The 24,967-nt window shown below is 39.2% G+C and overlaps 1 protein-coding gene across 1 annotated transcript in view; it reads left to right on the plus strand.

Annotated features, from left to right (window-relative positions):
- Nucleotides 1-703: 703 nt before the first annotated feature.
- The window catches only part of WDFY3 (WD repeat and FYVE domain containing 3), a 176,677-nt gene continuing 152,413 nt past the window's right edge, over nucleotides 704-24,967 (plus strand). The window contains exon 1 of the mRNA XM_039350899.1: nucleotides 704-1,474. The gene's annotated coding sequence lies outside the window, so the exon portion shown is untranslated. The remainder of the gene's footprint in view (nucleotides 1,475-24,967) is intronic.

The following is a 24,967-nucleotide window of genomic DNA, read 5'->3' on the forward strand; positions in this document are numbered from 1 at the left end:
TTAACATGGCTCTCTTCTGCATCTGATGAACAAAAAGCTTGCTTTGGCAATGAAAGATAAATCTGTCACACAAAAGAGGGTTCCCTACGTAGCACCTACCTAAGGTCATTTTGCCAAATAGCTGCCTTTCTTCTTAAGGGGCAAAACTGGGGCATCTGCCTGCCACACACAGAATTGTATAAACAAAGAGGGCATAGTATAACCAGGGGATGGGGGAGAAAGGAAGGAAGTACACAAGACGGGAAATATGGAATAAAGCAAGCAAGAAAGTTAGGATGCACACTCATTCATCTGAAGACCATCTTTATTAAACAGATGAATATACAGAATTATCACCGAGGATTATTCTCACTTGCAATTTCTTTTGTATGTACATTGTCATTGTTTGCATTGTTTAGACCCTTTTAGGACCCATTAATCAGGATGCAAATGGTGACCTTCAGGCAAGAATAAATGCCTATTATATGCCTACTGTTCTCAGTATTATAATGCCCCATATTCTCCGGGAGAAACTTCTCAACTGAAACAGCTAGCCTGGGGAAAAGACAGAGCGGGAGATCGCCCCCAAGGTATTGCAATTTCAACGCCAGAGGAAGAATTTTCTCTTCCTCCTTTAAATCGAAGTTTTTCGATCCTTTTTGGGGGGTGGGGGAGGTGGGGTGGGGAGGGAATCGTTTTAGGAGGTGGGCGTAGATGTTAATTCACAAAATACCTCTAATACCATTTCCCCCCTTTCTTTGGCTCGCTGGGGGGGGGCTTTACGGGGCAGAAATTCCCGGGGTTCGGTAGGAAAAGACCACCGGAGGCGGCCCACTCCTCCTCCTCCTCCTTTCGCCTGCTCGGCGGACGTCGAGGGACCAGTGCCCACCACGGTCCGAAAGCTGCGGGGCGGGAGCGGCTGGCAGAAAAGGAAGGAGGGAGCAAGCGAGCCCTCCAGCTGCGGCGGGGAGGGTCGGGCCACAGCCGAGAGCCGGCGGAGGGAAAGAAGGAAGCGGGAGGACAGGAAGGGAGGGAACCAGGCGCACCGGCGTCGGCAGCGGCCAGGGCAGAGAATTAAAATGGCCACCAGCAGCTGGAACCGGAGGGAAGAGCGCCGCCTTCTCACCTCCCGGGATTCTCCGCTCGGCCAGGCCGGGCCTTGATTGATGAGGCGAAGCTGGGAGCTGCCAGCTGAGAGGAGCCGACGGCGGGGGGCGCTGCCGCCGCCTCCTCCTCCTCCTCTGCCTGAAATCGCTCCCTTCGCCTGGGTTGCAGCCGCGCCGTAAGGGAGGCGGACAGCCGCCCTTCCCTCCTCCTCCTCCTCTCCCCACCTCCCCTGCGCCGTGCCTCCAGGGCCACCCCGACGCCCCTCGGCGGACTCCGGATGCCGTCCTGAAGCCCTGCAGCCCCCTCCGGTGAGGGCAGCCATCCGGGCCGGCTCCCCCTGCCCGCGGCCGGAGAAGACCACCACGGGCCGTCCCCCCCCCCGTCTCGGGTGAGTTCTGCACCCTCCCTGCCGGGCTGCTTGGGCCGTGGGGCGAGCCGGGTGGCCGCTGCTCTCTTCCCCCCCACCCATCCCTGTTCCCTAGGCCGCGCCGGCGCTCCGAGCTTTCCTCCGCCTTCTTTCCAGAGATGCTGCTGCGGCGGCGACGACGGCCGCCGCTTCCTGACCTCCTTCCCCTGCAAGTCCCGCTTGGCTTGAGCTGAGCTGCTTTCCTCTTCCCGGCTCCGGGGTTGCGGGGGAACAGTTTTATTCGCCTGGTTTGTGCCTAAGCTTGGCTCTCTCACCCGGAGGAGAGGAAAGGAGAAAAGGGAAGAGAAATCTTCCGCAGGGAAAGAGCCCCGGAGCCGAGGCTTTCCGATTTATTGATCTATTTATTTGTCGTGTAAAGGTTTGGGCTTTTTTTTCCTCTCCTCCTTCTGTTTTAATGAGAGTACCACCGCCTCTGTTATTTTCGTCCGCCCGGTTTGCAAACTGCCCGGGCGGTGGGCCTGCCCCACGAACGGTGAAAAATAGCAGAGCCCCAAATAAATCAGAGCTTGGGTCTCCTCTGGTTTCGGGGACAATGATCCTGGTTTGTGTAAGAAGGGTTGATGCTTGCTGGAAGCTTTCATCTTCCTGGCCCTGCAGTGAATACCTTCGTTCTATTTTATATATATATATATATATATATATTCACTGCATGCTCGGTTTTGTGTGTTTATTTGTGGCTTGGGGTAGAGTTTTTTTTTTTTTTAGCGGTTCGCTTTAGATCCGGAAAGGAGAAGGTGGTTTCTATAGCTTTTCTCTATGCTCAATCCATACTTTCCCCTGCAGGAAAGGAAAATAACAAAAGATAGCCAATCCCACTGGATCAGAGGTGTCTTGTTTTGGTTTTTATATAGTGGTTTACATGACAGATCTATAGCACAGGGTGGGGGAGATATGTTGGTATGAAAAGGTGCAAGAGGGGGGGGAGTGAAGGCATATTGTCAAGGAGAAAGTCACTAGCTGCTGGGAACAAAGGTGGCTTTTAAAAAAATGAGTTGTGCATGGATGAATAATCCTTTTAGTTCTTCTCTAGAGAACCTTCATAATGGTTTGCTGTCAGTAGGGATCTGGCTTTCAATTTCAGGGTTCTCTTTCTGCTTCCACCCAGAACTATTGGAGACAATTTGACATTCTTCTTGAGCATTAATGTAAACATAGTAAGACAACTTCTGTCCATTTTGTTTTGCAGTGCGTTTCATAACCTAGCGGGAATGTTTTCATTGTGTATAAACTGCAATGACTCAAGTGCAAGGTTCTTGAAGGCTGAATTTTTTTGGGGGGGAGGGCAGGGGGCAGTTAGTTGAAAACCTCTCCCAGTTTTGTTTGATGCTCTTAGGGATAGAAGGAAACAAAACAGCTATATATGATTTCTGCTATCATTGTGTCTCTGAGATAGATACAACCAAGCTGAATCATAGGCAACCACTTACACAGCTTTGAGTAGCTCTAGGAAGCTATCAGAAAATCCAATACAAAACCAGGGCAAAGGAAAAGGTTATAGGTATGCCTGGCCTTGATCCCTGCTCTTTGTTTTAATGGGTTCCCATTCTTAAAAACAATTATTTCAAAGCTTTGGGCATTTCCAAAGAGGCAATACATCCAATTTTAAGACTAGAATATTTGAACTGGGGACTGAGATAGGCAAGTAGTGCCAAAATGGGATGCTTTAGTAGGTTTCTTAATCATAGTTAAAATAAAAGTAGGGTTCTGTTGCTCAGTGAAATTCCCTGCAGGACTTTGCAATGCAGCATAGTGTAAAATGTATAGATCAGGACTTTTCAACCTTTTCACCCATTGTACCATTTTTAGGTTATTGCAACATCCGAGTACCACCAGCCGCCTAGCAAGGTGTCAAAAACTTGATGACCCCCCCAAAAGGAAAAAAGTGATAAAATACAGGTAGTCCTCGACTTACAACAGTTCGCTTAGTGACTATTCAAAGTTACAATGGCACTGAAAAAAGTGCCCCCCAAGCCACAGCCGAGCATGACACCTGCCTGCCCGCCTGGCCGCACTCTTCCTCCTGTCCGAGGTTTTCATTGTTGTGAGCACTTCTGTTGAGGATTGGCAGCGGGGGTGGGGTGGGGGGTGTTTGGTTTTTATTCCCTCTGCCTGCTGGGTGGTTGCAGCAGGTTTTGGTCACTTCACATGACCTGGGACACTGTGACTGTCATAAATATGAATCAGTTGCCAAGAATCTGAATGTAAATCACAAGACCCTGGAGATGCTGCAACATTCCAGCTGATTGGTGCTTCTTCTGGGCTCGGAAGCACCAGGATCAGCGTCAAGCTCCAACTGGAGCCTGGCGCTGATCCTGGTGCTTCCGCTGAGCCCTGATAGCCCTGCAGCTCCAGTCATCTCTCGCTCAGGCTTGTGGGATGCTGCCACCGGTTCAGCTCATTCCCCTCCCCTGCTACCACTTTTCTAGGATGGTCGCTTACCACCTGCCAGGTGCCAATGTACCACAGGTGGTACCCGTACCACTAGTTGAAAAGCCCTGGTATAGATAACAGCTGCCTGTATTATCTGTGAAAAACAGCACTTTTCAAATTTCTTCTTCAGTTGCATTTAGATACAAACTGCTCAGTGTATGATCTGAATTTTCTGAGATGTTTCTTTGTAATACAGTAAAAAAAATGGTGTTTCCCATTGAAATATAAATATGCTTGATGAGATTGAAAGAGTAAACTGCACGTGAAACTTATTTAAGGAAGTTAAATTACTAAACGGAGTTTTGAACATTTTCTTTCATGGCTGCAGAGCTGCTTATATAAGATTACAATATTTCACATGTGATCAAACATTTCAGTTAAACCCTTCTGTGGAGAGATAGGCACTTTATTTTTTTTTTCTTTCCACCAATATTTACCTCTTTTGTTGTGACATTGTAATGAGAAGCAGCAGTAGAGAACATGTAGACAGAATAATGATGGTGCATTTTATTGTAATTAGAAAAAAATTCATATGTTCACTGATACTCCCCATGATCTTAACCAGAGAAATGGATATTTGAGGATTTTGCTTATATGTCAAGTATTTCAGTGCTTTCTAAGTTTTTTTTGAGGTTTTTTTTTTCAAAAATGTATTGCAATAATGATTCAGAATAAAATGTTGGCTGAGATTCAGTCAACGTCAAATCTATATAAATCTGTAAAGCTGCAAAGGCAGTCCTTGACTTACGAATACAGCTAAGCCCAATTTTCTGTTGCTGAGCAAGGCAATAAGTGAATTTTGCTCCATTTTTTAATCTTTTTTTTGCCACAGTTGTTAAGTGAATCACTGCAGTTAAGTGAATCATGCGATCATTAAGTGAATCTGGCTTCCCTCACCAGTCTTAAACCAGCTGAAAAGGTTATAAATGCTGATCACATGAACCTGGGACAGTGCAACTGTCATAAATCCATGTCAGTTGCCAAGTGCCCAAATTTTGATCACATGACCATGGGGATGCTGCATTGGTTGTGTGAGAAAACTAGTTATAAGTCACTGTGTTCAGTGTTCATTGTAACTTTGAAAAGTCACTAAACAAATGGTTGCAAGTTGATCCAACTGATCCAACTAGTCAAACTTTCAGAATCGGCTTATTTCTAACCTTTGGAACTATTTAATTGTTCAGCCTGGGAATTGCTTGGAACTAAAGCTGGAATTTTCTGCCTACAGAAAATTGTTTGATCATTGAGTATGATTCCTCTCATGTAATGCCATGTATCGGCAATCAAGAAAACAATGCAAACTTTATTTTTTTAAAGCAGAGATGAGAGTTGTTGGGGAAGTCATAGATGCATAAGACTTTTGCATTGGCAGTATAGATGCATGGGCAAATTGAGGTCCCTCCTTATGTGAATAAAACTACAGAGAATCAGCATGTATGTGTAGATGCAGATAAGGCACACTACTAACACAGCATAGATCAGTGTTTCTCAATCTTGACAACATTAAGATATTTAGACTTCAACTCCCAGAATTATCCAGCCAGCTGGTAAGAGTCGTAGATAGATACTACAATTCTTGTATATTGGATTCTTGTTCTATTGAAGTACTGTATATAATGTTTCTGCTAATCAAAATATTATGATTATTTCTGATGCCTATTATATGACATTTACTTTTTCCATATCCCTACTTTGTTGAAGATGAATTAGATTTAATGTTATATTCAATCAGACTTGAAGTAGGTACTTCTATGATTGTTAGATAAAGGAACTATACAGTTACCATATGTAGTTACAAAATGTATTAATATACTTCAGTGTTACTGTTCTCTTTATTGGCTGGTTGTAAGTTTTAGGAGGAAAATAGTTGTAGTCAGTTCTTGGGACCGCAGACCTTAAATAAGGCATCTCCTTTTGATGAAGGTGCTACAGCTAATTCTTCGTGTTTCCAAATTCAGGTGAAAAACTACTATCCAAACTTGGAGGACTTGCCCCTAGTTAGTGCTGCTATGAGTATTTAAAATTGTAGTATCTCATATTCACTTGGAACTTTTGAAATGACCTTTGGTCAGTATTAGTGTTTCTCAACCTTGTGGACTTTTAAGATGTGTGGTCTTCAACTCCCAGAATCCCCTAGCCAGCCATTCATCTTCAAGTTCATAAGATTGAGAAGCACTGATCTATAATTTTGATTTTTGTTGTTGTTGTTGTTGTTAATTGCGAAGTCGTGTCTGACCCATCGTGACCCCATGAACAACGTTCCTCCAGGCCTTCCTGTCCTCTACCATCTTCTGGAGTCCATTTAAGTTCACACCTACTGCTTCAGTGACTCCATCCAGCCATCTCATTCTCTGTTGTCCCTTTCTTCTATTGCCCTCAATCTTTCCCAGCATTAGGCCCTTCTCCAGTGAGTCCTTCCTTCTCATTAGGTGGCCAAAGTATTTGAGTTTCAACTTCAGGATCTGGCCTTCTAAAGAGCAGTCGGGGTTGATCTCTTCTAGGACTGACCGGTTTGAACGCCTTGCAGTCCAAGGGACTCGCAGGAGTCTTCTCCAGCACCATAGTTCAAAGGCCTTAATTCTTTGGCGCTCAGCCTTTCTTATGGTTCAGCTTTCACAGCCATACATTGCAACTGGGAAAACCATGGCCTTGACTATACATACTTTTGTTGGCAGGCTAATGTCTCTTTAGTATTTAACTTATTTGATTTAACCCTTAGCAACTCCTTGTTCTGACAGACCTTGGGCTGACTTTCTTTCAACTGAAAAACAAGGTAGTGATACTTTACTTTGCTGGTAAGTGCCATTGAACAGAAGGCTGTTCTTGAACTTTTTAAGCTATTGTGATTGCTAAGTGGAAGAGGAAAGCTCTTGCTGCAGTCAGAATGTTTCTGGATGAAAATTCACAGTGAATATGATAAAGCATTTAGCCACCTCCCCCCCTTTTCTTGTTAACATACCTTTATGAAAGTGGATTTGTAGCACTTCTTATAGCCAAGATCAAACATTGAAATAAAGTCCAGGTAACATTTAACAAAACTGGGGATGGATGAAACATGTTATCCTGTGCAAACTCATAAAACATATTAAGATTTATGTTACGCATGTTAAATGTAAAGAATGAATGTTATGCTTTATTTTAATATTCCTTTTACTCTTCCCCCTGCCTTGCAGTAAGTGATAATTTTTTCATAGTTTAAAAAATTGCTCAGTGGTCTTGAATAGACTTAAGTGATCCTAAGCTGCAGAATCAGAACATGAAAAGATCAGGGGGAATGATTGGTACTTAATGTATGAGAAACATAGACATTCATGTTCCATTACATTTATGTTCTTGAAATGATTCTTTTTTAAAAATATATTTTATTGATTTTTTAACATAATCACCTTAATATTTGATAAAGAGTGTATTGTCTGGGTTTATATTTTAAAAAAATAACAATGAATTTCTATAATTCCATAATCCACATAGTAGCTTTCTTTGATTTTCTCTTCTTCCAATAATATTCTCTTTTACCAACCTTGAATTAGTACATTTCTTAGTATTTTGTTAGATAACAATTGAATATAAATATTTTTCTAATATTTAACAACTACATCAATATAAAGCTTCTTTTCTAATTAATCATCTTAATTACCTCGTCATAGATCCTGTTTTCAAAATTCTTATTTAGATTTGTTTTCCCCATGAAGTTCAAAACATCTTACCAGTTAAGATTTTCTCAGAGTTAATTACACTTAAATATTTCTTTTTCCTCATACAAGTCATCCCAACAATTTTGCATTTCTCATATCTTAAAAACAAAAAAAGAAGAGAACAAAAGAAAGGAAGGAAATAGTATACTACTTGAAAAACATGTCCCTCTTAAGCTAACATACATTTATATCCAGAGTTTTTCTATTCTTTTTAACTGTATTCAAATAAATGTTTAATCTTTAAATATTCCATCTAATAAATCCAATTATCTAATCTTTTGAATCTATTCAGAACATTTTTATTAATTGAGATTTTCTCAAGATCAATTACCCTTAAGTATCTAAAGCATTTCCCTCATATAAACCATCCCAACATTTTTATATTTCTCATATCATAAAAAAAGAAAAAAATGCTATGTTACTTGAGGGGCCTATCCCTCTTAAACTAAAATACATTTATATCCAGAATTTTTCTATTTTTTAACCATATTCAAGCAAGTGTTTAATCTTTAGATATTCTATCTGATAAATCCCATCATCTAATTTCTTAATTCTAACTTTAGCCTTTTTTCCCCCAAACATCTTTCCTAATCAGTATGCTCTGCTGGACCAAAAAGTCTTCCCATAGTCTTGCAGTAAGATGTTTTTGTGGGATGGTTTCGCCCCTTCGTATTCATTGAAAATCTCTTCTTTCTTTGTTTCTCTTAACTTCTCTTATCATTTTTTTTGTCTCTCAAGTTCTCATAGTTCTCCTGACAGCTGTATAATCCATTTTGTTGAACATTTTTCTTGTCCTCAAACTTATTTTGCAATCTTGAAGTGTAGGTTATCTTTTCCATGTCCGATATTTCCTGCAATTTTTTCTCTACCTGGGTTAAGTCATAATTCCTTCCATTGTTGGGTTCCATCTTTAAATCTCTTTTCTCTGGTTTATATTCCATTGTCTGCTTTATCTGATCACTCTCTGTTTTTATTTTCTGAGAGGTTTTTTGTTGTAAGGTTAAATTGAAGATGTGTTCATTTATATTTTCAAAGTTGTTTTTAATTTCCTCGTGACATTTGAATTAATTGCAACATGGCATACATTTCCTCCTTGAAAAGTATTTGTTTTTTCTTTATATGTTCTTTCTGCAGATCTCTGATGTTCCATGATAGCCAAAAGTCAAAGTTTTCCTTTTTCTGCAAACAGCTTTAGAGTCACAGTTCAGTAAATATTTATAATCCAGGAAGGTCATTTTTTTTAAGGTTATAATTCTCGCCTTGTAGGTACCCCAAAATGTTTTCTTTTCTTTGTTGCAGCTGTTCTCTGTTTTGTTAAGACATTGAAAGTCACAAAAACAAGTTATCTTTTTCTGGGCTTTCTGCCAATTCCTGTATTAGAGCAACTACAGTTGTATATTTTCATCTGCTACTAGATTTCAGCACCATTTTTTTTCAGTTTTCAAAACAAGCAGTTACTTTCTTCTGTTTTCATCAATAATCTTTAGAAAAAAAAAATCCACCAGTTTCAAACTTATCCAGATTTAAGTCTTATATTCATTTCATTTCAGTATATTTCTGTCCCCCATAAAAGTTTAATTTGCTGCTTCCTTCTGTGGGAGGGTGGGGCAAGAGTCCCCCTCACTTTTGGAGGATTTTTGTTTCTTGGAGTTTTTTTTCCAGGAAATCAATTATCAAGTAGAAGAGCGAGAATCGATATTCTTACCCAATTCCAAACACGTTATTTACGATCAATCTTAAATTAGTGCTTTTTGGCTTTGGCTGCTTAGGCTCTGGAGTGAAGCTAGCCTTTCTTCTGCTGGTTTTAGGAGGTCTTTCCCCGAACAACCTGATTGACTGCTGCCTCTCCATGGTCAGTGGGGCTTCCCAGCTTTGTCGCCTCTCCGTGGTGACTTTAGGCCCATTTAGGATCCCCTAAAAGGAAAAAAATTGGCCGTAGGGTGTGGAGCCTCGCGATCCCTCGGCTGTTGCACTACTGCGCAAAACCGGAAGCCCTCTTGAAATAATTCTTTTTTGAGTATTGCCTGGGACTACCTCAGGTAATTTGTGCAGGGTTTTTTATATCCCTCCCTCCCCCCCCTCTCTCTCATAACATGCTGTACATGGGAATGCCCCAGAAACCAACTGGTGCAGAATGCGTCTGCGTAGATAGCAAATCATATCAGGTGCAATTCAAGGTGCTGGTTAAAGCTCTACATCCCTTGGGGCCAGATTATCTTTTCCCAAGAGTCTCTGCCTGCCCAACTTGATGTAGCATGAATGATATGCTGTAGATCTCATCAGCCAAAGAGTGTCAGCTGGCAGGGAATGGAAAGGGGGCTTTTTTCCACAGTGACCCCTGCGCTTTGGAGATTAGAATAGCCCCATCCGTGCTAGCCTTTTGTAAGGCCTTAAAAACCGTAGCTGTGTTCCCTAGCCTGGGGTGCTGAATATATAAAGGAGCCCATTTCCTGGCTTTATTGCTAACTGGCCAAGTATGTATATTTATTTTGGACGTTTTTATTGTTTTCATGTTTGAAATGTGGTACAGTTTTTGAATTGTATAGGGTTCTGTCGGGAGTAATCTCTGTAGAATAGTGTTTCTGAACCTCGGCAGCTTTAAGGTGTGTGGAATTCTGGGAGTTGAAGTCCACACATTTTAAAATGGCTGAGGTTGAGAAACAATATGCTACAGAGTGATCTCTGACTCTCTTTCATCAGACTGTTTCATTGTGTTACTCTCTTTCCTAGTTTGACATCTAGATTTATAATTGGTCTGCATTTTAATTTTTGATTTTAAAATACATTGATTTATAATCTTTAAGCTACTTTTAAGTCTAGTTGAAAGCCGGTTTGGCCTAATGACTAAGGTGCTGGGCTAGAAGTAAAGAAACCTAAGTCTTGGTCTGCCTTAGCAGCCAGCTGGATGACCTTGAGGCAGTTCCCTCTCTGAGAAGACGAAAGCAAACCACTTTTGAAAGTCTTGCCTGGGAAACTGTATGGACTTGTCCAAGTAGTTGCCAGGAAACAAGTCTGATTTGAAGGCCAGAAAAAAAAAAAAACCCACTCCAGAACTCAACTGTGAATGCAGATAATGGCTGGATTCAGCCATTATAATAAATCTTGGATTGTTTTAATCGCATCTAGTTGAATCAACCAAAAGCAACTTGGTTTTCATATAGGTTTAAGTCACAAATGAGGTTTTTTCAATTAGGTCAATAATTAAAAAGATCCTCCCTCCCTCCCTCCCTCCCTCTCTCTCATTGTGAAAGGACATTGTTTACTAAGTTTATGTTAATTAATATTTACCAATATGAGGTTTGCTTAAGTAAATGAATACACAGGTGAAAGCAGTAAGTTATTTAATCAAGTGCCCTTTGGCTCAGTCTGTCGTCTTTCAGGAGCCATTGGATCAATATTTTTCCAACTTCTCAGCAGGGCCAAAAATATTTGAATTCCACTTCATTCTCTTCACTAGCTTAAAGAGTTGTTTTGTTTTATTCATTAGTACTGTATTATGAGGTGGATACAATATGCTTTAATATTCTTTAATTGCAGTTAGCTTGATTATGAAAATTCTAAGAATATATTGAAAGGCTATATAAGATTTGCTTTTTAAATATATTAGCATTTAAACAACTTTTGGGTGCTTCTGTTTGTTTGTGTGTGCATGTGTATGTGTGTGTATGTGTATACATGTATCCAAATGAGTAATTATACATAGCATGTAAAACAGTATTTCTCAACCTTGGCAGTCTTAAGATGTGTGGACTGATGTAGAGTTTATGTTGGAAAATGGTTTATTTTATATATATATATATATATATATATATATATATATATATATATATATATATATATATATATATATATATATATATATATATATATATATATGTTTTCTGAGGTTTTCGCGGGTGTTTGTATGTAGGTCTTCGGTTGTTCGGGTTTTCTCCCGCGTAAAATTGGAAGTGTCTTGGCAACGTTTCGACGAAGTCACATTCGTCATCTTCAGGCTGGTGTTTTTAGCTTCTTGCTTTGAGCAGCAATGTGTGGTTTAGCTGTTTCTTCCTTTTAACTGCCAGTGAGGGTATGAACTGATTGGATGGGAGCTTGGCTGTGTTCTGATTGGGTGGAGGTGTGTTCTGAATGGTTAGGGGCTTGGCTGTGCTCTGATTGGCTGGGGGAGTGTTCTGTTTGGTTGTGCTCAGGTTAGTCTGAGTTGCAGAGGGGTTTAAGATTTTGGGGTTAGGGAGTCGTTTGTCAATAAGGGCAGGTTTCCAAATGGCTGGTAGGCGGGAGGTATCATCTCGCTTGTTCATGCTGTGTGGGCGTTTTTCTATCTCGATGGCTTCTCTGATTATTCTGTTATTAAAATGTTCACTTTTGGCAATGGTTCTGGTATTTTTAAAGTCAATTTCATGTCCTGTGGCTTTAAGGTGTTGGACCAGGGAAGATGTTGGTTCCTCTTTTTTGACTGAGTTCTTATGTTCTTCAATGCGTGCACTTATTCTTCTGTTGGTTTGTCCGATGTATATGGTGGGACAAGTGGTGCATGGGATTTCGTATACTCCTTGATTTTCTAATTCAATTTTATCTTTGGGGTTTCTAAGGATGGTGGATATTTTTCTGTTTGTGCAGAATGCTGTTTTGATGTTGTGTTTATGAAGGATCTTACTGATTCTGTCTGTGGTGCCTTTTATGTATGGGAGGAGGGCTTTGCCGTTTTCTTGTTCTTTGTCTTGGATTTTGGTGGGGGTTTCTTTTTGGATTAGGTTTGTAATCTTATTTCTATGGAATCCATTGGATGTTAGTACATTGGTGAGAGTGTGTAGTTCGGGTTTTAGGTGTTGTTCGTCAGCTAAGCGTTTTGTTCTGGAGATGAGTGTCTTGGCTACAGAGTTGATCTGTGCTGGGTGGTGGTGTGAGAGAGCGTGCAGATAGCGGTTTGTGTGTGTTTTCTTCTGGTAGATGGTGTGTCCTAGGGAGCCATTGGATTTCTTGTAGACTAAGACATCCAGGAAGGGAAGTTGGTTGTTAGCTTCTGTTTCCATGGTGAACTGTATTTTGGGGTGTAGGCTGTTGAGGTGTGTGAGGAAGTTGTCCAGTTTTTCTTTCCCATGTGGCCAGATTATGAAGGTGTCGTCTACATATCTGAGCCAGAGTTTGGGTTTGTGATCCGATTTTTCTAGAGCTTGGGTTTCAAAGTGTTCCATGTAGAGGTTGGCAATGACAGGTGAGAGGGGTGATCCCATGGGTGCTCCTTCTGTTTGTTTGTATTTTTGTCCGTTATAGATGATCTATAACCTTAAGCTTAAAGATTATAATCTAAAACCCGAACAACCAAAGACCTATATACAAATACCCGCGAAAACCTCAGAAAACAAATATATATATATATATATATATATATATATATATATATATATATATATATATGAAATAAACCATAAATAAATAAATAAATAAATACAGGTAAAAATTTGACTCTTGGGAAGGCAGATGCTGAAAGAAATCTTATATATAGTTTTAACCCTGATGATGTCAAGTGTATTTGACGAAAGCTTGGTTGATTAAACTTTTATTTCTTAAATTTCTCTTGGTGATCATTATTTTAATAAAGATGTGTGTGTGTGTGTGTGGAGAATGGCTTTTTAAAAGAATATATGAGGCAGAAAATATAAGAGAGTAAAAAAAGGGAGTATCAAATTTCAGAATACATACATACATATATCTATATAAATTGTCATTGTTCCTAATTTACTGAATATGTTTGTGAATTATGTACACTTTGATTGTTGGATAAATCAAAATGGATGAGTTTGTATTTTGTACTAATCCATACTGTGTTTTGCTCAATTTTATTTAACATACCTGGTGGATGTTTGTAAACTATGATTTATGGCTTAGTAACGTAATCACAGCCCTTAAACCAAAGCCACCCACATTACAGCTTTAAACAAGATAAATGAAAGTTCCCCTATTTCAGAGTTCACTTTATCATATTTCCGACATCTCTGAATCAGAGAGTTGAGGGAATTTTTAGAGCATATCTATAGCATGTTGCATGAACAAGAGCCTTCTTACATAATATTGATTATAACCATGATAAATGAGAGTACTTACAATTACTGTTAATTATGAAATACATAATTCTAGCTAAAGTGCAGTCTGAATACATTTGCCTACATAGAATATATTGCCTCTGTATAAAATCTTTTGTATTTTATTCTGGAGGAGGCATTGAATTCTTTTCCCCTTATTCATAGTTGTTTCTATTGTTTCTGAATAAGAAATCTGTAATAGAATGCTGAGTATTCATTTATTGCAGTGTTGAAGGAAGAGTTTAAATTGTACTATATAGAAGTGCTTACTACTGCCTATATAAATTCTGGTAGAATTATTTTTGGGGGGAGGAGTCAAATCTAAATTTGAGCAAATAGTTTCAGAAATTCCAATAGCTGATGATGTTTAATTCTTATTAAAATAATGGAAAACCCATACATATCATGAGAATGTGTGGGAAAGGTGATACTGGGGGATTAAACGTTTTTTAAACAGAATAACAGAGTTGGAAGAGACCTGGAAGTCTTCTAGTCTACCCCCCTGCTCAAGCAGGAAACCCTGTACCATTTCAGAGAAATGACTATCCAAACTCTTCTTAAAAATCTCCAGTTGGAGCACCTACAACAGTGATGGCGAGTGCCCAAACTGCAACCCAAAATCCACTTATGCATCGTCGAGTGCTGGGTGGGCGTGGCCAATTGGGTGGGTGTGGCCAATTGCTTGGGCGTGGTAACGGCAGACTGGGTGGGACTAAAAAGTTCAATCAATCAATTCCAACTTTGCAAGATCTTTTTTTTCCGTAAGAAGTTGAAATTGACTGATTGAACCTTTTTTTTTTTTTTTTTTTGCACATGATAGCGGAGACCTAAAGTAAAAAGGTTTTATAAAACCCAGCTGAAGGCCTAGGACTGGGACGATGGCGCACGTGCCCACAGAGAGGGCTCTGAGTGCCGGCTCTGGCACCCATGCCATAGGTTCGCCACCACTGACCTACAACTTCCATTCCATTGATTACTTAGGAATAAAGTAATTGAATTGGAGTGAGATTTAGCCCCACTGAAAATAGTAAAATATAGAGAAGTCTAAGAAGCAGGAGTTTTAATAACAGAATTGGAAAAACCTTTGAGGTCTTCTAGTCCAACCTCCTGCTCAAGCAAGTGACCCTATACCAGTGGTGGTGAACCTATGGCACGGGTACCAGAGGCTGCACTCAGAGCCCTCTCTGTAGGCTTACGTGCCGTTGCCCCAGCCTTGCCTTCCCCTGTGACCCCCTCCTCACCAGCAGCCCCCCTGGAGGAGTCGCCCCTGAGCTTGGCCCATGCGGAGCAGTGCAGCCAAGGACATGGCAGCCAGGCAGCGTAGACAAGACTCTGCCCTCACGCCCCATCGTGCACAGTTGATGCTGCAGGGTGCAGGCAGAGGGCATGGCTGCCATGCCGCTGCTGGGTGATCTGCAGTGGGCCCTGGAGACTATGAGTGGCTCTGTGGGCAGGCGGGGTTGGGGCGGAGCAGGGGCAGGGGGTGGAGTGGGGGCAGGGCCAGCTTTTAGGCACTTGGTCTCTAAAAGGTTCTTCATCCCTGCCCTATACCATTTCAGACAAATGGCTGTCCAGTCTCTTCTTAAAAACTTCCAGCGTTGGAGCATTCACCGCTTCTGATGGCAAGTTCTTCTATTGATTAATTGTTTTCACTGTCAGGAAATTTCTGTTCTAGGTTGGTCCTCTCATTGATTAGTTTCCATCTGATGCTTCTTGTCCTGCCTTCAGGTGCTTTGGAAAATAGCTTGACCCCCTCTTCTTTGTGGCAGCCCCTCAAATATTGGAACACTACTATCATGTCTCCCCTAGTCCTTCTTTTCATTAAACTAGACATGCCCAATCCCTGCAACCATTCTTCATATGTTTTAGCCTGCAGAACCCTAATCATATTTGTTGCTCTTCTCTGCACTCTTTTTAGAGCCTCAATATCGTTTGTATATTGTGGTGACCAAAAGTGGTTGTGGTACATTAAAATACATGGAATGCAAGATACAGAATTCTTTGTCCTTATATACGATATAGAGTAGTTTTTTTTTTTTTTTTTTATTGAAATTTTTCAAAAGTTTTACAAATAAAAATCCACCCCCCCCTCCCCAACCACCCCACCCCCCCCCGACTTCCCAGAACTGAATATAGGATTATTTAACAAATATTTTAAAAATAACATTTGCAATTTATAAAATAATTAATAATAATAATAAAAATCACAATAATAATATATATAATAATAATATAGATAACATAAACTTTAAAATGAATAATATATACTAAAAAAGAAAAAAAAAAAATAAAAAGAGAAAAGAGAGAGAGAAAGAAGAAAGAAGAAAGTAGACGAAGAATAAAGCATATATATATATATAAAAAAAATATATGAATAATAATACATAAAAAATGTATATATATAAAAAAGAAAAAGAAGAAAGAAAGAAAGAAAAAACAATCATTACAAATTATAAAAAGGCTAGATAATATTTTTCCATATCCAAATTATGTTGTATAAAATTTATCCATTTTTCCCATACCGCAAAAAAATTTTTCTTGAGATTGCTCCTTTAAGAAAGCCGAAATCTTTGCCATTTCTGCCAAATACGAAACTTTATGAAACCATTCTTGTAAAGTAGGCAAAGATTCCTTCTTCCAATATTGTCCTATTAACAACCTAGCGGCTGTAATCAAATTTAACATCAATATAACCTCCTTAGCATCACAGTCAATAACAATACCTAGTAAAAATAATTGCGGAGTAAATTTTACCCTCCTTTTAAAAATTCTTTGAATATTCCACCATATCTTAATCCAAAAAGCTTTTATATGCTTACACGTCCACCAAATATGGTAATAGGTAGCATCCAAATATCCACATCTCCAGCATTTCGGCTGTAGATTAGGGTACATAATGGACATTTTCTTTGGGTCAAGGTGCCATCTATAAAACATCTTATAAAAATTCTCTCTTAAATTTTGCGCTTGTGTGAATTTAACATTTCTTATCCAAATAAGTTCCCAAGTATCCATTGAAATCGTTTCACCAATATTCTGTGCCCATTTAATCATACAATCTTTAAGATATAGAGTAGTTTTTCTCAGGCAAGCAGTGAGTGAATAGTTAGATTACTTAATTATTTATTAATTACTGTTTAGTTATTTATTATTACTAATTATTACTATTATTATTTATTACTATTACTTAGTTACTGGAAATGTTTCTTCAGGTTTTTCCTTAAAATACTCTTAGTTAGCTAAGGTCAGTAAAAATATAGTTAACCTACAATGGAACAAAATAAATCTGAGATAATTTTGGACTAATTTCTCATTAAATAATTATCAAATGTATTGCCACAGTAGTTTTTTTTAATGTGTTGATTGAGAATTTCACATTATACAATGTTTGTCTCTCCTCTTTGCAGTCTTAAAGAACAAAAGAAATTCTATTAAGATTTGATAAATGTGATGTTTTTTAAACTGCTACAGTTAAACTCGGATAAATTCTAAAAGCTAAAGTAGACCTTCGGGTTGGCTAGAAGAACATTGTTCTCATTAAATATAGAACGGGAGCTTTGAGACCTACTGTATTTGTACAAAGTATAAAGCAAATGTTGTATACACAATTCCTTTCCCAATCAATACTTTTTCATAAAAATAGAGTATGAAAAGAAATGTAGACAAATTCTGAAGTTCAAACAGCTACTTATAGATAGTCTTCAATTTACAACCATCCATTTAGCAACCACTCAAAGTTACAATCACACTGAAAAAAAGTGACTTACAAATGGTCCTCATATTTACAACCACTGGACTGACCCTGTGGTCACACGAAGAGAAGATGGGCCTTTGGAAACCAGCATGTAATTAGGACAATTGCAACATTCTTGGGCCATGTGATCCCCATTTGCGACCTTCCCAGTTGGCTTCCACCAAGCAAAATCAACCGGGGAACCCAGTTTCGCATAACAACTGTGTGATTCATTTAACCGGGGTGAATCACTTTAACCAAGATTATAAAAAAAAAATGTTTGAAAAATCTGGCATGATTTACTTAACCGCCTCTCTTAGCAACGGAATTTCTGGACCCAATTGTAGTCTTAAGGCAAGGAGTACCGCTACTCTTAAAAACTTCAGAATAGTGCAGTGTTCAGAATTGGAACTATTTTTTTTTACTCTGGATATTTGTGGGAGTTATTTAGTTTGAGATTCTGTGCCACTGTGTTAATTTTCACAAGGAAAAAAAATGTAAACTTAAAGAGTGTTTTTGATTTATGGAGAGATGAATAACAGAGTCATGTGGTAATAGTCTGCTGGAGAGTTTTTTCTCCTTATATACTTCAGTGACGGTATGTTTCATTATATGTTCCCTCAGGTCATCATAATAGTAAAGGCAACAAGGACTTTGGTTTTCAGTTCAGCTTCTGAAAGTAGAGTTCATTTTGAAAATACACACATAAAAAGTAGATCAGTGTGAATTAGATATCAATTATACTATCAAGATACACTATCTTTCTATCGGGCCACCCATCTCTAAGGCTACAGTAGGAATTTTGAAAATATAATGCCTGTCTGAACTGACTTATCTCATATATATTGAACATGTCATCTTTCTCATTCTGGATATTGAACCTATAATTAAACAAGTGCGTCTCTGGAAATTGACTTTCATGTGTAGTTTTGGGAACACAATGGACTACTAAAATCCTGGAAATCAAACCAAAAAAAAAAAAAAAAATTCTTGTTAATCAAAAAGTTAACATTCAACTTCATTCAATGTACATTCCAAAGTTATATTCCAATGTAACCAACATTGGATAAAGGTGTTGCAATTGTGGATATTGCTGTGATCGCCCAGCGAACAGAATATTAGAATGAATTAGTATGTCTGGGAGCAACATAAAGTGTAGCTCTTGTGGAATGTTTAATTTTAATCTCCAGAATCCATAAGCCAAAGAATGTGTGTTTTGAACAATATATTGTGTAAAATAGAATCTGGGTTGGTCACTGAAACCCAAGGTTTACTCTTCCAAGCTTTCAGACTCATGCTGGAGCCCATCCTCAGTAGATTCTCTCTACTGGAATATGTGCTTTGGGCTATTTTATGAGTCGTATTTATGTGGTGCTTTCCTATTGGTTGATTGATGTGTTGATGGCCAGCGATTGGCTCTGCTGCCAAGTCCTTGGTTCCTAAGCACCTGATAAGCTGATGGTAAATCAGCACTCCTGTTGACTGACAGGGGACCGGTTTCCCAGGCTCCAATCATTTCCCTGGCTATCTTTGTACCTGCACGGCCAACAATCTTAGTAGCTGCGAAATTGATGGTATGTCCTTGTTCATTGCAGTGTGAAGCTACCAATGACTGGACCCAGATTGGATCTTGCAGTATTATACTGCGTCACGTATTTTTGCCTTCATTTGTAATACATTTTGTTCTATCATTGACTGTAAGATCACACATATCTATCTTGTAATTCGTTTTATGGCCCCTCTCTCTCTTTACATTGAACTACTCCTTATGTACCTAAATAGACCACTGGATGTTTTATTCATATACATTTATCAGTTACGTCAAAGAAGTCTTTAGAAGGAAGATTGCATATTGTTGCTGTCTGCCAAACTGTTCCAAAATTTATGACAATTTCTCTGTTCAAACCTTGGGCTAAGCTATATAAATCAGAAGCAGAGTTCACAGAACACTTTAAACCAAAACTAAGTTACGTTATTATTTAACTTTGGTTCCCAAACTTTGCAGTAATCTGGGGCAATGCAGCGACCTCACAGAGGCTCTGTGGATTCGTGAATTACTAGTTTAAAGTAGTTCACAGTTTGGCCTAGGGACACTGTGAAATTACTGAGGCAGTAAAGATGATGTGAACCAAAAAAGCTTGGGAATCTGTGGCTTAATATGATGTGTCAACCTGTTCAAGTAAATCTTTCTGAACCTTCCTGATTCACCCATTCCTTCCTCATTCTCAAGATCAAGTCTTCACTCCTTTACATAAATTCTGAATTGCTATTCTGTTTATTATGTGGTGATAAACATTCCTAAACTCGATATAGGAATACTAGGTGTATATGAGAGGTCCTTGGTGCTGTCTGAGCTTGATTGTTTTCTTGCAGACATTTCATTACCCAACTAGGTAACATCATCAGAGCTAGAAGGGTCTGGTCTTTGCTGTCTGTTTATATATAACTGGCATGTCCTGTAGAGTGTTGGTGGGAGTGTTATTGGTGGTATACTCCTTGAATATGAGTATATCCCAGTCAAATATATGGTATTTCCATGCAGTGATTTAGAGCTGGAGTTTTAACAACCTGTTATACAACCTGGCATTTCTTTTTAGAAAATAATTCTGTAATAGCAGGAGCTGAAGTGGTGCATTGGTTAGAATGCAGTATGGATAGTCCTCAACTTACAACCACAGTTGACCCCAAAATTTCTGTTGCTAAGTGAGACATTTGTTGAGGTTGTTTTGCCCCATTTTACAACTTTTCTTGCCACAATTGTTAAGCGAATCACTGCAGTGGTTAAGTGAATTTTGCCCCATTTTACGACCTTTCTTACCACAGTTGTTAGGTGAATCCCTGCAGTTGTTAAGTTGGTAACACGGCTGTTAAGTGAACCTAACTTCACCACTGACTTTGCTTGTCAGAAGGTTACAAAAGGGGATCACGTGACCCGGGGACACCGCAACCCTCATAAACCTGAGTCAGTTGCCAAGCATCTGAATTTTGATCACATGACCATGGGGATGCTGCAGTGGTCATAAGGGTGAAGAATGGTCATAAGTCACTTTTCAGTGCCGTTGTAACTTCGAACAGTCACTGAACTGAACTGTTGTATGTCGAGGACTATCTGTATTGCATGCTATCTCTGCCCACAGCCTGGATCCTCATGGGGCTCATGATGGACTCAGGCTCCCATTCTTCTGAGGTCATTAAAATGAGGACCTAGATCAGGGATGTCAAACTGCCAACTCGTGGGCTGGATGCGTCACGCAGAAGCCACGCCCACCCCATTGCCGGCACTGGCAAAACAGTCCCGATACATCGCGTGACGTCACGTGACGTCGCAAGTTTGACATGTCTGGCCTAGATTGTTGCGCACAATATTCTGACATACAGACTTATATAAGTCTCAGTGCTGTAAAGCACTATGGAGGGGTTTATAAGTCTAAGTGCTATTGCTAAAGCAGCAATATGTCTTAATTCTACTTGTAAAGCTGCATTGGTTAAAGAAGGATCTGTGAGTCTGCACAGTCTCTCTCTCTCACACATATTCATATTAAAGACAACTGCACAGGAAATTATTTTCCAATTACAGATGTGTGATATAATGAACACTGGAACTTTTTCCTTTGAATAGTGCTCTTCATCAAAGCCATCTTCTCCCATCCATATGCTTTCCAGATGTTTACAGCTAATTGTGAGAAGTCTGCTTTGATTTCCTAGCAACCTGGAGTTGAAATTCAGTTTTGACTCTTGGCATCCAATTACTGCCGTCCTGGAGAGACAAACCAACTATTTCCATTTTGACTCTTGTGGAAACAAAGAGCTTGAATGTTTTGATTAGTAGCTCTCACTGGCAGAAGGAACCAAAGCGAGCTATTCATAGTAAGCCAAAGTTCTGGATTTTGGTTTAACATGACCTTTAAATAGATATCTATAGTAAATAAATATCTATACTAAAAACATTAGGCATAAAACTATTACAAAGTGTGTGTCATTATTTATTTTAGAAGGGAAATGGAATTCTTTCATTCTTTCCAAATGTGTGTAATAGCTTTTTGATATGTTGGATATTACATATTTTCAGTTGAGAAGTTGGTTGAGCTGTCAGATATTTATAAAAAAATATTTGTGAATTCTGCCAGGATTGTTGGCAGAAACATTTTCATTCACAAAAAATCCTTTAAAGGAATCATGAAAATAATAGCAGAAAAGTTGCTTTTCATTCTGTTTGAGCTGCAGAAATCATAAAGAATCCATTTTAAGAAGTATCCTAAAAGTAAACTTTAAAACATTTCCATTTAAATACAGCCTACTATTACTTCTGACTTAGAAAGAATAAAGTCATTACCTAATTTTAAACAAACCAAATCAAATTCATTACTGACAATAAATTAGGAACAGGAAATGTTGAAACTTGCAGTCCTTGTGTTTATGTGTACCATAGCTTTTTACGATGAGTAATTGTGCTTATATCAGCCACAGTTGGCTGGGCTATACACAACACTAAATTATAAAATATAGTTTATCAATCATGATGGCGGAGTTTACAATATATTGACCACAAATAAACGGACCACATACCACATTTTAGATTACTATAATATGTGAAGTCATGTGATTCATAAAGTCTGCTGGCACAATGACATTGGACTAGGATCAGTGGAATCCATATGCAGATCCATCCATTAACATCAAAGTTCACTGAGAGATTTAGTGCCAGTCTCTATCTTTTCGCCGAATTAACTTGCAGGCTGGTAATTTTCAGGATAAAAGAACAGTACTCGGTAGAAGTGGTTCCTAGAATCTGTGAATCTAATGTATAATATAAAGCAGAGGTCCCCAACCTATGAGCCCTGGCCCACTACCGGACAGTGGCTTCTTGGTCACCGGGCGGTGTGAGTAGCTGGTCAGTGCAAGCATGCATGTGTGCATGCTCACCCCCCTTGTGCCACCATTGCCGTGAGTGTCGTGTGGGCGGCCGCATTGCCACGAACCTTGTGTGGGTGGTGGCAGCACCACAAGAGGCAGGCAGCAGGCGGGCCACGGCGCAAGCCTTGTGCGGGGCCGTGGCGTGATCACTGTGAGCCTGGTGGTGCTGCTACATGCCTCACACAAGTATCGGCATCGCTGAGAGCCTCACGTGCATGCTTGCAGCCTGGTTTGCGTGGTGCGCATGCTCACAGCCTTTGTGAGTGCACATGCACGTGTGGCCACATTCACATTTGCGCATGCGCGTGCAAGCTCCCTCTCCCACCGGGCCGCCAACTCAGAAAGATTGGAGACCCTTCACATAAAGTAAATTACAGGTAGTCAACTCACAACTATTTGTTTAGTGACTGTTCAAAGTTATAACAACACTGGAAAAAATAACCTATGACCGTTTTTCACACTTACGACCATTGCAGTACCGCCACCCCCAGTCACATGACCTAAATTCGGACACTTGGCAGCTAGCATGTATTTATGATGGTGGCAATGTCCCTGGGTCACGTGATCTCCTTTTGCGACCTTCTGACAAGCACTTAACGTAACCGTGTTACTAATTTAAACAACTGCAGGGATTCACTTAACAACTGTGGCAAAAAGGTTGTAAAATATGGCAAATCTCACTTAACAAATGCTTTGCTTAGCAACAGAAATTTTGGACTCTGTTGTGGCCAAAATTGATGCTACCTATGTAATAGAACTTGGGCCAATCCATGAAGCTGAATGGTTAAAAAAATAAAAAACACTTTTTGATATAGGAAATTATTATTTTAATTATGGACAAACAAAAGATTGTATCAGAATTTAGAGATTTGGGATGGTAAGAATGTAATATTCCCGCTTTCCAAATTTGACCTGATGGGAATAGACTGTCGAAGAAGACTGAATAGAAGAAGTGTTTTCTGCCTGTCTTTCTTAGCCCCCTCTGGCTTTCTACAGCATTTCTTTAATAATACTACCTGTACACTTGCCGGCATATAAATTAACACTAAACTTCATTTATTTAATCGTTTTTGATGATTATTAATTCCTGTTTGTATTTATTTACTATTTATGTATGTACTATTTATAGAATGCCTTTTTAAACAAATTTGCAGCATTTTGTAGGTTTCCTTTTTAAAATTCATTTTGGTTTGGCTGTGGCCCCACTAATTTTTTAAATTGTAACACCTGAAGGCCATGGACAAGCAATATGCCCTTCACAGCTTTTACTTATGCCAATGTGTGATAATCAATTGAAAGGGAAAGTATTAAGACGAGGCATTTGCTACAAGCCCTGCTTATGGATTACTCCTAGGTCTTTGCTGGACCATTTTATGTAATCCTTTTTATGTTCTTATATCAATAACTTCTCACCTGAGAATAGGTGGCTTACCGGTAGAAGAAAGCTTTGATAGAAGTCTTCTGTCTGTGAGAAGGAATTATTCAAGCTGAACAGGCAAGACATAAATTCTCAGTGGATTGATAAGACCTAGGCATAGTTAAGCATTTGTAGATTCAGATAGTATGTTCCTTATTCTGTTCCTTTGGAAGTCTTAAGAACTGTGAATCCTAATTTGGAATTTCATTAATGGTTAACAGTGACAGTAATTTATATCTAACCAGGAGACAGGATGCCTAGAAAAGATTAAGGGAGCATATACCCTGAGTGAAAGAACTTGAAGGAAGCATGTATTCTATCTTATGACGTGCCCAGTCTTTTTACCAATTTTTTTTTTTTTTAATCGATAGCAAACTTATCTGGACTAAGAAGCTAACATGGTTTTACACTCACGCACACACATCAAACCAATTGATTTTAAAATTCACTAATGCAAATGAACAGAGCAGCAGAAAAGAACATTTTTATGAGTATAAAACTTTTAATTAACCCACAGGCACAAAGAGGCAACTCTGATGAAGAACGTGGCCAAATAACCTCATTGAGAGGGAGTTTCTTGGTGTGAGAACTATGAATTTTCAAAGTTTTCTTTTTGCTCCCTCCGCCTTATTTTTGGTAGAAAATAGCTGAAAAGATTTAGATGAGTCATTCGTAATCACATATTCCAGAGAATAGTTTTTAGAAATGTACGTGAGTTTGGAAGGCATGATAGAAATGCAGAGTGATGGAGTCATTCCATCACACTAGCAAAAATCTATCACAATCTTATGTCACTGAATCGTTGACATTCTGTTTATGATGAATGAAGTTATTCAAATGAAGATACACAGAGGATATTTTATCATTTCAGCTTCAGACACACAGATAAAAATCAATTGCAGCAAGGTAAAGGCTAAGGATACGGTTGAGAAAACATAATACCGTTGAAGTTGTTGGAAACTTTAGATGATGACTGTGTGATTGGTCTAGTCGCTAAATAGAGAAACAGAGTAACAGAACAGAATTACAGAGTTGGAAGGGACCTTGGAGGTCATCTAGTCCATCCCTCCTGCCCAGGCAGGAAACCCTGTACCATTTCAGAAAGCAAATTGACACTTTCTCTTTGCCAAAATGGTTTTCATTCTGTTTTAATTTTGTGCTTTTTTATAACTTTAAAGTTTT

Source organism: Crotalus tigris, unplaced genomic scaffold, assembly GCF_016545835.1.
Source record: "Crotalus tigris isolate CLP2741 ecotype Arizona unplaced genomic scaffold, ASM1654583v1 scf7180000018362.849699, whole genome shotgun sequence".
Lineage (NCBI taxonomy): Eukaryota > Metazoa > Chordata > Lepidosauria > Squamata > Viperidae > Crotalus > Crotalus tigris.